The following is a 13,904-nucleotide window of genomic DNA, read 5'->3' as shown; positions in this document are numbered from 1 at the left end:
GTTCAAGGCATCTTAAAGTAATTTGATATCCTTATCATATATATATCATGTTAATTTTACATGTATTTTTTTATATTACTTTTATTGCTAGTTTAACATACTGGAGCACTGAGTACTGAGCACCTGGGGATGCTCCCTTCCATATGGATGGCAATGTGGCCATGGAGGAAAGTTAAGGCCAGACATGTTTCTACCATATGACTACCTTCCCTAAGCATAGTTATTTGCCCTATAAGAGTAAACTTGACTAAATTTGTTTGAACCAGTCATGCTCCCAGGAATTTTGAAATAGGATAAAAAAAGAATCAATTTATATTTGGTGGCTTGACCAGTAATTAAAAAAAAAAAAAAAAGCTTTTGAGAGCTTGTACCTAAGAAGTGTATGTATGTGTGAGGTATGGAATAGGTGTGTCCATATGTGTAAAAAATATCTATGCTGACTGAAGTAGTAGAAGGATCTTTTCTTAATATTTATTTATTTATTTTGAGAGACAGAGAGAGAGAGAGAGAGCGCGAGCATGTGGGGGAGGGGCAAAGAGAGAGGGAGAGAGAGAATCCCAAGCAGGGTCAGCACTGTTATCACAGAGCCCAACACAGGGCTGGATGTCACCAACCGTGAGATCATGACCTGAGCCAAAACCAAGAGGCAGACGCTTAACCAACTGAGCCACCAGGTGCCCTAAAGAATCTTTTTTAGATACAGAAAAGGAAATGGAGTAGATGAACAGGGAGTTGAATAATGTATTAAAGTGGCTATTTAAACTGAGATTCCGGTATGTTTTTGAAGTATAGCCTTAATATTTTCTTTCTGCTTAATGAATCATCCGGGTATCTTAAAATAAATACTCTCTTGGGAGTGCCTGGGTGTCTCAGTCAGTTAAGCATCTGACTCTCCATTTTGGCCCAGGTCATGATCTCACGGTTCATGAGTTCCATCCCAGCATGGGGCTCCACGCTGATGGTGCGGAGCCTGCTTGGGATTCTCTCTCTCTCACCCTCTCTCCCTGTCCCATTAGTGCTCTCTCTCTATCTCTCTCTCTCTATTAAAAAAAAAATAATCTTTTTAGCATGGTCAAGTTTGATTCTGTGTTTTACAAACCAAACGGAACGTACCAGAGGGAAGAGTCCTTCTTATACTTTGATCTAGGTGTTTACAAACTTTTTAATGTAAATGTAGAAGTAGTAAACAATTTAGCCTTTGCAGGATATACATTCTCTATCATAACTACTCAACTTTGCCGTTGTAGGGCAAGCACAGCCATAATCCCTCAAGAATGAGTGTGGCTGTGTTCCAATAAAGGAACACAGTATTCCAATTTATGAATATTGAAATATGAATTTAGTAAAATTTTTACATCACAAAATTTTATTTTTTGATTTTTTTAATTATTAAAAATTTTAAAAAAATGTGATATGTGAATTAAACAAAAATAGGTGTCAAGCTAAGTAGTGGATTTGGTAAGTAGGGGAACCACCCTGCAATTTAGACCCAAAAAGTCTTAAAAGCTTCCCAATCACTTCTGCAAATACTTCTTCTTTCTTTACTCTTCTGATACTAGACTAATAATCACCATTCCTTTTCTACTATAAATACATATTTCTGGTTACGGAAAGGTAACTTATGCATTTTGACTTAAATAACTCTTATTAACTGAATTTTAGTTTATAAATGAGGCCATAAATTGTATTTCTTTCTAACACTTAGAAGTATATGACTTGTACTTTAAGAATGTTATTGGAAATGATGACCATAATAAAAACATAAAGCAAATAAATGATCACATTAAAAGAATTTTAAAACAAAAGGTAACTCCTAAAACCAGCAGTTATATGTTGGTAAATAGCTATTAAATATACAAAGATGGAAAATAGCGACTTAATGTGGACTTCTTCCATTGCCAATGTATTCAAAAATCATCCTAGAATGAGAATATAAAAGCCACTGGAGTATTGGTATAAGAAAGAAATAGAAATGATAACAGATATATCAATATATTATTATTTCTAATTAGATCGATATAAAAATCCTTTCCAACATAGTTATATGGTGTCATAAACATAAAACTGTCAAATATATTTGATGAAATAAATAGCTTATCGGAAATATTATGTCAGGCACTAATGGTGTCAATACAAACCTGTTAGGAATCACAGCAGCATTTGAAGTCAATGTATTTTAAATTTAGTTTAGTCCAGCAGGGCATTTAGGAGGTCTAGAAAGAGATTAGGGCAATTATGTATGCCAAGTACATAAATGTCAACAGCAATTTAGAACAAGAGTAGATTGTAAGAATGTTTCCAGTTCAATATTTTACTCTGAAGGCAAATAATCAGTATGAGATTTCTGCAACAGGGAGCTAACGGAAAATACACTGAGGAGAGGAACAAATAATGATACTTAACAGAGAGGTTTTAGCATAATGAGATTCCACTGGTTATTTGATTCACAGACAATTCCCATAGGGCTTTTTATAAATTTTATGTTTTTCTAGAAGGTCACACACTTGATGAGACTTGTATCTGTGCTCTTAACAACAACATTTAGTAATGCAGATTCTTTTTAGGTGTTCTGTCACTCTCATAACTATATATGGTGTTTATTTTGAAACTTAAGCAGGATCTTTATTGAACTATAATTGAACACTATTTTCTCAGTGTGGAATCTCCAATCCAAGTGCCACACACAAAAGTTAGAATGCACTATTACTTATAGAAGGTACTGTCATCAACTGTGTTCTCAGAACATATCAGAATGCTTGATAAACTCATAGAGTATCCAGTTAATAACTGCTGAATAAATACAGCTGTACGTGACAACAATATCTACTCGAGTTGTGAAGGTATTTGATAATCAGCCTCTGTCGTTTTCTCTCAATGGTTTTGAGGAAGTGTTTTTCTTATGTGATCACCTGTCCACTGCGCTCGCTCGCTCTCTCTCTCTCTCTCTCTCCCCATCTCTTCATGATCAGGGTTCCTTCCCCTCCACAGCACTCCGGCTTCTTTTCTTCCCCAAATCCGGTCTCCACACCTCCTACCTTCCATGATGTGGCCTCTTTTCTCCCTCTAGTCATGCAATTAGTTCTTTCAGTCCTCAGATCAATTTCTGGGTGTTCAGAATGATTTCATATTTATCTAGCTGTGTTTGAGGGATGAGGCAAGCATAGGGTCCCCCTACAACTCCACCATCTTAACTCCCTGCAAGTTTCAAAGGTCTTTGAAAAGGCAGTTCAAAGACTATGGTAAAAAAATTAATAATTGTTTCTCTGTGAAACTATCATATCAGAATGTATAATCCAAGCAGCTATGAGTGTTTTATGATTAAAACTTACTTTCCCACTTACCACTTATTCTTTTTCTTTCTTTCCTTCTCTCTTTCTTTCTCTTTCTTTCTTTCTTTCTTTCTTTCTTTCTTTCTTTCTTTCTTTCTTTCTTTCATCTATCTTTTATAATCTATCATCTATCTAGCTATCTATCATCTATCAATCAATTATATATCTATTATCTATAATCTATTCTTTAAGTCCCAGTATGCTAATTTAGAATTAAAGGAAAATTAAGGTTACCATCTGGCATTTGTGTAGGCACATTGCCAAAGTTGGCAATATTTAAATTAAGCAATAATTAAAGACAACTCAATAGCAAATAACAACAAAAAAGACATTCTGGTTATAAAATGGGCAGAGGATCTCACATTTGTTTTTCCCCAAGAAGACATACAGATGGACAACAGGTACACTAAAAGATGCTCAACATCACTAATCATCAGGGAAATACAAATTAAAACCACAATGAGATATGGCTACACACCTGTTAGAAAGGCTATTATCAAAAAGACAAGGAAGACATAAGTATTGGTGAGGATATGGAGAAAAGAAAACTTTGTGTACTTTTGGGATGTAAATTGGCAGAGCCACTATGGAAAACAGTATAGAGATTCCTCAAAAAAATTAAAAATATAACTACCATATGACCTAGCAATTCTACTTCTGGGTATTCTGCTTTGCTACCTCCAAAGCGAACATAACACAAACTTGAAGATCTTTCTGCACCCCATATTCATGGTAGCATTATTTACAATAGCCAAGGCATAGAAACAGGCTACATGCTCATTGATGGATGAATGGATAAAGAAAATATAGTATATTGAGGAGGGCACCTTTTGGGATGAGCACTGGGTGTTGTATGGAAACCAATTTGTCAATAAATTTCATATATAAAAAAAAAGAAAAAAATATAGTATATATACATATAATGGGATTGCTTTCAGCCTGAGGAAGAAGGAAATTCTGCTATTTGCAACAACATGAATGGATCTTGAGGGCATTATGCTAAGTGAAATAAGTCAGACAGAGAAAGACAAATACCATATGATTTTACTTACATATGGAATCATTTTTAAAAAGTTTTCCTTTTTTTTTTGGTTAAAAGCAGTAAGTCCCATCAAGGATTCTAGATGATTGTGAGGATCTCAGCAACAACTGACTCATGTAGGCCAAATCTAGGCTCTGGTTTCTGTATGTGTTAAATCTCAACTATTTGTCTTCCATTTCTTTTTTCATTATTATACCTATAAATTTTAATCACTTTATATGATGAGTTCAGCTTTCGAATAAAAACTAATGTTTGCTAGTGCAGTTGAAGATTCCACAAATTAAGGTAAGATGTGAATAACATTCAAAACATGCAAAAAAACCTATTAGAATATTAATAAAATATATATTTTAATTAACAATTAAGACGTATTAAATGCTAATAAAATTTATTTTTCTGGCCCAAGGTATATCAAATGTATTTATAGAAACCTTTTAAAGAAACATTTTATCTTCTGTTCCTATAAACCTTGTAACTTTCTTTATTGCTCCCTTAAGGTTATAGCTAAAAGTTTCGTTTGCATTGTTTTGCGGTGGAATTCAGAGAAAATGGTTTTACATGAGAGTGCCCAAATTGAAACCTGATTTTAATACTTCCTAAGTATCTGGGCCTCAGTCCCTCATATGTAAAATATGAATTGTATTTTATCTTTTTCATCTCAATTGTTGTTATGAGAAAAGAATGAGGCCATGCATATAAGGAAACAGCAGAATATTTGGATAATATGTAATTATTGAGTGTCATCCTTCTCTTGGAGGTGGAGAGGATGATTCTTTCCAAATGCTTTGAAGCTTGCCCCTTGCACTTCAGAGACGGTGCCCAGAGTTGAGTTAAGGAGAGTCTGCGTAAGAGTAAGTACCTGGAAGGCAGCTGATTTTTCACTGCACAGGCATGATTAAATACCAGTTCACTTCTTCATCAATATCTCTCACTTACAGTGATTCTCAATATTTAGCTTAACATTTTAGATATAGATACTTGGTGATTATTCAGTTTAATGAAGTTTTATATTTTTATGACAGAGGAAAATAACCTTGTAAATCAATGTTGGATTTCTACACTAAAATAAAGCACATACAAACACATACAAAAAAGTAAAATCTTACCATTCATCTTAGAGGTTATTAAATGCACAGTCTAAATCTATTCCCACCGTGGGAAATATTACCTTTTCCAAGTTATTTGTTGCAATAATGCAGAAAAAGCAACACAATTTTCAAGTATTTTATTTATCTGACATGCCAGAATTTCTATATGAATGTAGCCTACAGTGTTCATTTAATGTGAATAGACACAGTGTAAACATGTGGTATAAAATGTAAGAAAATTCAAATAGACTTACAGATATTTCTCAGTATCTTGCATTTAAATAACTAAATTCCCATTTATTCTCTGGTTAACTCTGGTCGACTTATTCTTTCAGTTATTACAAATGAATCCGTCTTCAGTAAATTAAGTTTCTCAAAATAGCTCATTCATACAATATATAGAACACTTTTCCTCAGATAGAACATATATAAATGATTGAAAAACATATCAGGTTTTGGTAAAATAAATCTCATGGATATAACCATACTGGATTATGTGGGAGTATATTCATGTGGCTCTGAGAATCACTAAAAAATCATTTGCAAAAATCTCCAATAACGAAGTGCACCTGGACGTGGCAGATTTTGGTATTGTGTTCTGGTCTACGTATCACTGAGTCATTGGAAGTCTTGATAAGGAGAATTGAATACTAGCTTTATTCAGCTGTTGACGTCTTATTGAAGAAAGGACAGCAACAATATTTTAAGTCAACATAATTCTGCCACAAAGGATAGGAATGTTGACTCTGTTTCATGGTTTCTACATATATAAAACAGAAATAGTGCAATAACTATGCACTCCATTGAAAGAGGTCTTGAATTTGAAACTGGGATTATGGAGATAGTTGTCCTATCCTAGATGAAAAGAAGATGTGGAGAGGCACAAATCTAAGATTACTGTTCTTCCATAGGTCTGTGTTAAGTCAAAAAGGCATCCTTCAAACTCTTATAAAATGTACTCATTCACTTGCTGCATTATTCTTGTCACTAACAAATGTTGTTTTTGAGAAATACATTTTTAGAATATACACTTTAATATAGATATTAAAATGTGAATGAATGTAGATATAATTACTCTCTCTACCAGATGTTCTCTCTAGTTTTCATTTATAAGCTTGGACACATTTTCTATTATTCTTTATAAAATATATATTTATAATACCACACTAAGCACTATACTTTATATGCAAATCAATAGGATTTTCTAATACAATACATGCTGAATCCTTTGCCTAATCCTTAAAAGAACTTTGATTTTTCATCCTTACTCATTAAAATCCATGAATGGAAAATCTTTTCCAGCTTCCACTATTTAAAGCATTTGACTCTGGACATAATCTAGACATAAGTTAAGGTATGCAAAAATGAATGTGTGAATACTCCAAGTGTGTACTGTGTCAAAATAATCATCTGATTATCTAAATATGGAAGGTATGTAATACACATTAAAAAGTAAAAGAAAAGTGTAAACTTGGTCATAAAAAAGACACCTGTTTTAATATAAATTTCATTTTTATTGAAATACTCAAGGATGTCTAAGCCTAGTCATGTGAAAGTACTAGGTGCACACAGTGTAAAGAATTATCATAGCTTGCAATTATCAATATAAGAAGATTAAATGGCTCAGTTCTTTTCTTTCTTTTTCATAAGCTGAGTTTATCTTCCTTCACAGAATTACTACAGAACAGTGTGGACAAACTTCAAAGACATATGTAAATGGGTTTTGAATTTTCTCTTTTGAGCATTATTTTGTAAAATTATGATGATGTTTGTTCCTGCCAAATATGGTAGGAACATTTAGGAACTAGCTGAATTAGGAGACTTGAATAAAATATGTATGAAAATGTCATTCATTGCTTTGATATTAAAGGTAGATTTTAAGGAAATTACAAAGCTACTCACAATTTGGCAAAATAAATAATTTCATTTGATGTAAGACACTAAATATTACTGATAATAATGGTCTCTGTCACCTCATGTGTAGGAACAACTGTCTTTGCTTCCTACCTGGTCTCACGAGGGTCTATCTTCCCATCCCAATATACCCATACATATTCAGAGTAATCTTAAATAACTGCACATATGATACAAAATCGTATCTCTGGTCAAAGTGATCTCTTTAAATAACCGCAGAGTGACCTACTTAATTAACTGCATTGATTATTTCATATCTCTCATCAAATACTTGAGTGGATTCCCAAGAACCTATAAGAAAATTCATAAATCCATTTTCATGATATTAAATGTTTTCTCTAATGTGGTCTCAACCTCCTCACCTTACCATTCACTTTGTGTCTAAATTGGTCATTTTCTCCAGAGAAGCTGACATATTTGCTTTCCCTAAACTCTGTCCCTACTCCTTTAATAACATCCAGTTCCATTCACTAGGACTGCCATTCCTTTTGCTTTCATTTTAAAATTTCCATTAATCAAACAGGAGTAATTTATATCCATTCAGCTAGGAAAATAATGCAAATTTATATTATATAAAGATTGATGACCCAACTTGCTCTTCTTAAATCACTTGTAATCAAATTAAGAGTTCTGTCTGAATCCTTTACTACATTGGTCCTCTCATATTCCTTTAAAGTTAAATGCATTCACAAAAATAATTGCTTCCCGTAACCCCCATTCAGTACTGGTTACTTGCTTTTATTTTGTTACACAAATTAGGTATTATCTTTACTCCTTTATAATTATTTTTAATGTTTGGAGTCAGAAGGATTTCCTAAGATTGATAGTAAACCTAATTTGTATTTAATAGTTTCTTAATATTTCATACTCTTAAAATTTCACGATTTCAATCAGCTCCCTAATAATACATATATCGCTTATTTCAGATTTAGCTATACAAACAATATTGCATTTATCATTCCATTAACTATGTGCATCCACTTCTTCATATCCTTACAAGTACCACATGTTATCACATTCTTTGTTTTTCTATGCCATTTTGGTCCTTTGACTATATTTCTTTATTAATAATAGGATTAAGTATTTCTTCATAGATTATTATGTGAATGTTTATAGGTTTCCTTTATATATCTTTTGCACATTTGATTTTTAAAATCAATATCTTCTCAAATTCAAAAGATATTAGGGAGACTTAATACTAAAGTGGACAACCAGTAGACTGTGGTTTGCTCAAGTATATTCTGGAGTTCAATTCATAGCTCTACCTCTTACTAATTGTGATCTTGGGCTTGGTTCCTCAATTATAAATCATGGCAAAAATAGCACCTACCCCATATGTTTCTAATGAAGATGAGATAGGGAATAAATTTTAAAATGTTTAGAGTTGTGCTAGACACACAGTAATATTTATACTTGCTACTTGCTATTGTTACTGGATCTTCTGTCATGTCTTGAAAATATGTTTTCCCAATCTCTCTTATTAAATATATCTGCTTATGTGTATGTATGCCTACAAACACACGTTATTTGTTTATAATTACTTTTATCACAATTTTCATTTTAATTTTCTCTCTATAAATTATTATCCTTTTTCTAGTAAGATCTTCTCAATCCCCAAATATATATATATATATATATATATATATATATTCTCATTAATATACTTATTACTGCATTTTGAATGTAAAACTTTATTAATCTAGAATGTTTATGTGTGTGTGTGTAATATTGCAACTAAAAATACTGATGACTTATTTAATTGTCCCCCTGCTATTTCTTGCTGTTGCCTTTATAAAACTTTGGACAGTTTTTTTTTTTTTTTTCTCTCTCTAATGCTCAGAACAACTCTCTCCGAGACTTAATGTTTTATGAATCCTTCCATAATCTAGCCAGTCTTTTACAGAAAATACTGAGACCATCACTTTGGAAAATTCTGTTGACCTTATTTGACTGCCAGCTTTTCCTGTACCGTTGATACATCTTTCCACTGTCTCAGAGAAAGCTCTTTTCCAAAGAAGGTTAATACCTCCACTATACTCCATGTACTATACCATACTATATCTTAAGACTTGTACATCAATGATCCACCTTTACTTTATCTTTAACCTCCTTGCCTTATCCCATTGTATATTTATGTTCAAGTTTCTCCAGTATTAAAAGTAATAGAAAAGATTCCACTTAAAATTTTGATCACCTTCTAACTCCTATTTTATTTTATTCAATCTCCTGATTGAACAATCAATCACCATGAATGAGGAATGTACATTTACTGTCTTTACTAAGTGATTTTATTTTTCACCCATTTATAGGTCACTTTATCTCTTTCACTCAAGTGATATATTTTTGGTTGAAATTAAAAATGTCCTTTCTTGGGATGCATGAGTGGTTCAGTCGGTTAAGCAACTGACTCTTGGTTTCGACTCAGGTCACAATCTCACAGTTGGGAGTTGGGAGTTGGGAGTTGGAGCCCCAATCGGGTACTGCACTTACAGCTTGGAGCCTGCTTGGGATTCTGTGTCTCTCCCTCTTTCTCTGCCTCTCTCTGCTTGGTCTCCATCTCCCCCCCCCCCCTTTCTGTCTGTCTCTCTCTCTTTCTCTCAAAATAAATAAGCAATAGGAAAAAAAATGAAAAAGGGCTTTTTCTATTAGTTCATAAATTCTTTTGGATTAAGAGTTATATTTTAGTACCTCCTTACTCCAAACATCTGGAACACTGACTTCTACAGAGACTTATACACAGTGGTCAATAAATGTATATTGAATGAAAAAAAATTGTCACATTCAATTGCCACTTTTGTAATCTTTATTTTTCCTTTTATCCCCATACCATTGCATACTTGTTTCTTGAGACCTTTCTTTTATTTTTAATTGAAGTATAGTTGACACACAATGCTACATTAGTTTCAGGTGTACAGCATAATGATCCAACAAGTCTATACATTATGTTATATTTATATAGCCACCATTTGTCACCATACAATGCTATTATAATACCATTGACTATACTCTCCAGGCTGTACCTTTTATCACCATGACTTTTTCATTCTATAACTGGAAGCATGTATCTCCCACTCCCCTTCACCTATTTTTCCCATATCCCCACACTCTCCCCTCTACATTTATGGATCTATTTCAGCTTTTTCTTTGTTTATTAATTTGTTTCTTTTCAGATTCCATATATAATTTAAATCATATGGTATTTGTATTTCTCCATTTACTTATTTCACTTAGCATAATACCCTCTTGGTCTATGTTTTCCCAAATGGCATGCTTTATTATGCTAATATTCCATTTCATATATATACCACATCTTCTTTATTTATTAATGGATGGACAATTGTCCTGCTTCCATTTTGTGGCTATTGTATACAATGCTGTAATAAACATAGGACTCCATATGTCTTTCTGAATTAATATTTCTGTTTTTTTGTGTCTAAATAGCCAGGAGTGGAATTACTGGATCATATGGTATTTCTATTTTTAATTTTTTGAGAAACCTCTATACTATTTTTCACAGTGGCTGCACCAATATACATCCCCACCAACAGTGCATGAGGTTTCTTTTTCTCTATATCCTTGACAACATTTGTTATTTCTTGCCTTTTTTATTTTAGGCATTCTGACAAGGTGATAACTCAATTGTGGTTTTGATTTGCATTTCCCTAATGATTAGTGATGTTGAGGATCTTTTCATGTAACTGTTTGCCATTGTATGTCTGCTCTGGAAAAATGTCTATTCAGGTCCTCTGTCCATTTTTAATAGAATTATTTGGTTTTTGATGTTGAGTTGTTTAAGTTGTTTATAAAATTTGGGTATTAAGTACTTATCAGACATATCATTTGTGAATATCTTTTCCCTTTCAGTAGATTGCTTTTTCATTTTGTTGATAGTTTCCTTTGCTGTGTGGAAACTTTTTATTTTGGTGTAGTCCCAATGGTTTCTTTTTGAAAACTTTGCTTCTTGATTTCTGGTCTTAACTCTGTGTCTTTATTTTCTGGATCTTCTTCCAGCCATTTTGTAGTTTTGGCTTTCTCTACAGGTCTGGACTTGATTCTCCTCTTTAATGTTTTCATTTTTCTTCTTTTTCTTTTTTCTCTTTTTTGGAAGAAAAAAATTACATCATTTTCCCCACATTTTGCAATCAGGTCCAGGTTTAAAGGGAAGGAAAATGACTCCTCTTCTTGATAGAAGTAGTATGCTGAAACAGGCATGTAAGGAAAAATTGGCCATTTTCATATAAATATACCATAATCTTCAATCTTCTTGAATTTGCAATCCTCTGTGCAAAATAAACCATCCTTTTCCCTAAATCCAAGTCTTATCCAATTACAACACTGATTGTATCATTTGAATGGAAACTATATTTAGATGAAGATCCCTGAATTTAATTCCCCAGAGATGCTAGATCCATAATTTTAGTTTTCTAATCCTTCCACTTATTCTGTATTCTAGGTGCTATTATTTTTCTTTATTTAACTCTTAAGCTGTACCTCATAACACTCAATATTCTCAATGGAACTTCATTGTGGGCCACTTCACAGTCTTAATTTGGATTTTTTCTTTCTTTTTTTCTTTAGTTGGTTAATCTAAGAAAATGGTAGATTCAGATGCCATATTGGTCCATATTGAGTTTGTAGCTAAATTAAATTGCTGGGCTCTTTTACACGAATTCTTCATTAACTTTTTGGGAAGTTATTTACTTTAAAAGAATAGAAAATTGAATAACTTTACTTACTTTGATGTACGTAGGTAGTAAGTTTAGAAGAATGAACATAAAGGGTATAAGCATGAATGTAGTATGTATTCTGTGGGTGGAAAGTCTGATACTTGGAGAAAGGCATTTAGAATTGGAAGGCACCTAGATTTATTTACTACAATAATCATTAAAGGACATCTTGTTTGTTTCCACTAAAACACAATAGTGAAATCTTTTTTTTTCTTTTTTAATTTTCACCACATTGAATCTTAACTTTAATTCTATGTCTCTTCTTCACAATGTTTACATTTTTCAATGTAACAAGTGAAGTTTGTATGGCTTGATAAACATATTGAATAATTTTTGACAAAATCTTAATAAAATATTAACAGAATTTAACACTGAAATAAAGCCCACTGCCACTTGCTTCTTAAATGAATAATGATTACTTATGTATTTATCATAATAAATACCCACTCATTTTCTTGACAATCATGCATCAGGTGAAGCTTTCATTAGAAAAAATGATCAAGTTATTTTGCAAAATTAATTATAGCAATGATCTGTGCTCTCTTCAGGAGGATGGAAGAGAGAACATGAATGGCATGTAGGATAGTGAAAAATGCAGCTAGGTTCCTACATGGACAAAGCATTATTGTTGTAGGGTTCTAAAGAGAATAAGCTGCAAAGTGAGAAGGTAATGACCAGAGTTCCAGATTCATAAATAATGCATATGCTCAAAATAATGCATATAACAGTAAGGAAAAGACATAGAGTCAGAAGGTTGAAGTGGAATGGTCTGAAAGGCCATTGCAACTGAAAGAGTCAAGGCATTGTTAGGGATTGTTCTACTTATCTATGCAGATACAAAACTACCCAGAATAGGAATGGCCATGTAAGTAAGAGAGATTGGTGATGTATAAAAATGAAAAAAAAAATGTATTTTGAGGAATTGATATCCCTGACATAAAAGGAGCAAAAATGAAATGCGTTTTGAGAATGAAGCAGGTAATTTTCAGAAAAGATCAAGTAGAATAAAACTCATGGGATAAAGAGTCAATAAACTAGATGTGAGAGAGATCACCTAACAAATACTGCAAAAGTTATATGCACTTTGGACATAGAAATCAATAAAAAATGTTAAGAAGATAAGGCATATTTCTTCTTCTCTAAGTGTTTATAACCTATGAATTAAAGGATTAAGGGAAGGGGAAAAGAGTACAGTTTTAAGGCAGAAGAGTAGAAGAGACATTAATGCCATCATTCATATTTCATTTTTCATTAATAATTCATATAGAAAAAAACATTGTGCTTATATTCTTAAGATAAAGCAATGCATTTCCCTCTGTTATGAATTTGTAGTTTTCTTTCTGTTTTGATATATTATAATATGCAGATATGTAGGTGATCTCATTGTGCTGCCTGAATGTATCTTACATATTCTAGGGTTAAGGAAATTGAAAATCTCAACAGCAGAAAAATTCAGGATAACATGCTAGGTGTTATGATGAATGGAGAGGGCAGAGACAAGGCAGGGATACCTGAATCAAATAGCAGAAATGAGAAAAACAAAACACAACAAAACACCCAATAAACAGAAAGTTCCACTTTCTGGGACAGATTTTTTTAGTGCCTGCAAAATACATAAGATCATGAAAAAATCATCCCTTTTGGTAGTATATGGTATAATTTTCGCTTTACCGGAGTAGAAATTTAGGACCAAAGAATTTGAAAGTAAACTAGTTTTATACACCCGGCACAAGGTTCAGTGAGGAACTGAAGCAAAGCTCAAAATCATCAAAAATATCGAGTTATAAACAGCGAGTTTCCATAT

The sequence above is a fragment of the Felis catus genome, chromosome F1 (genome assembly GCF_018350175.1).
Source record: "Felis catus isolate Fca126 chromosome F1, F.catus_Fca126_mat1.0, whole genome shotgun sequence".
Taxonomy (NCBI): domain Eukaryota; kingdom Metazoa; phylum Chordata; class Mammalia; order Carnivora; family Felidae; genus Felis; species Felis catus.
This window is presented reverse-complemented; position numbering follows the sequence as displayed.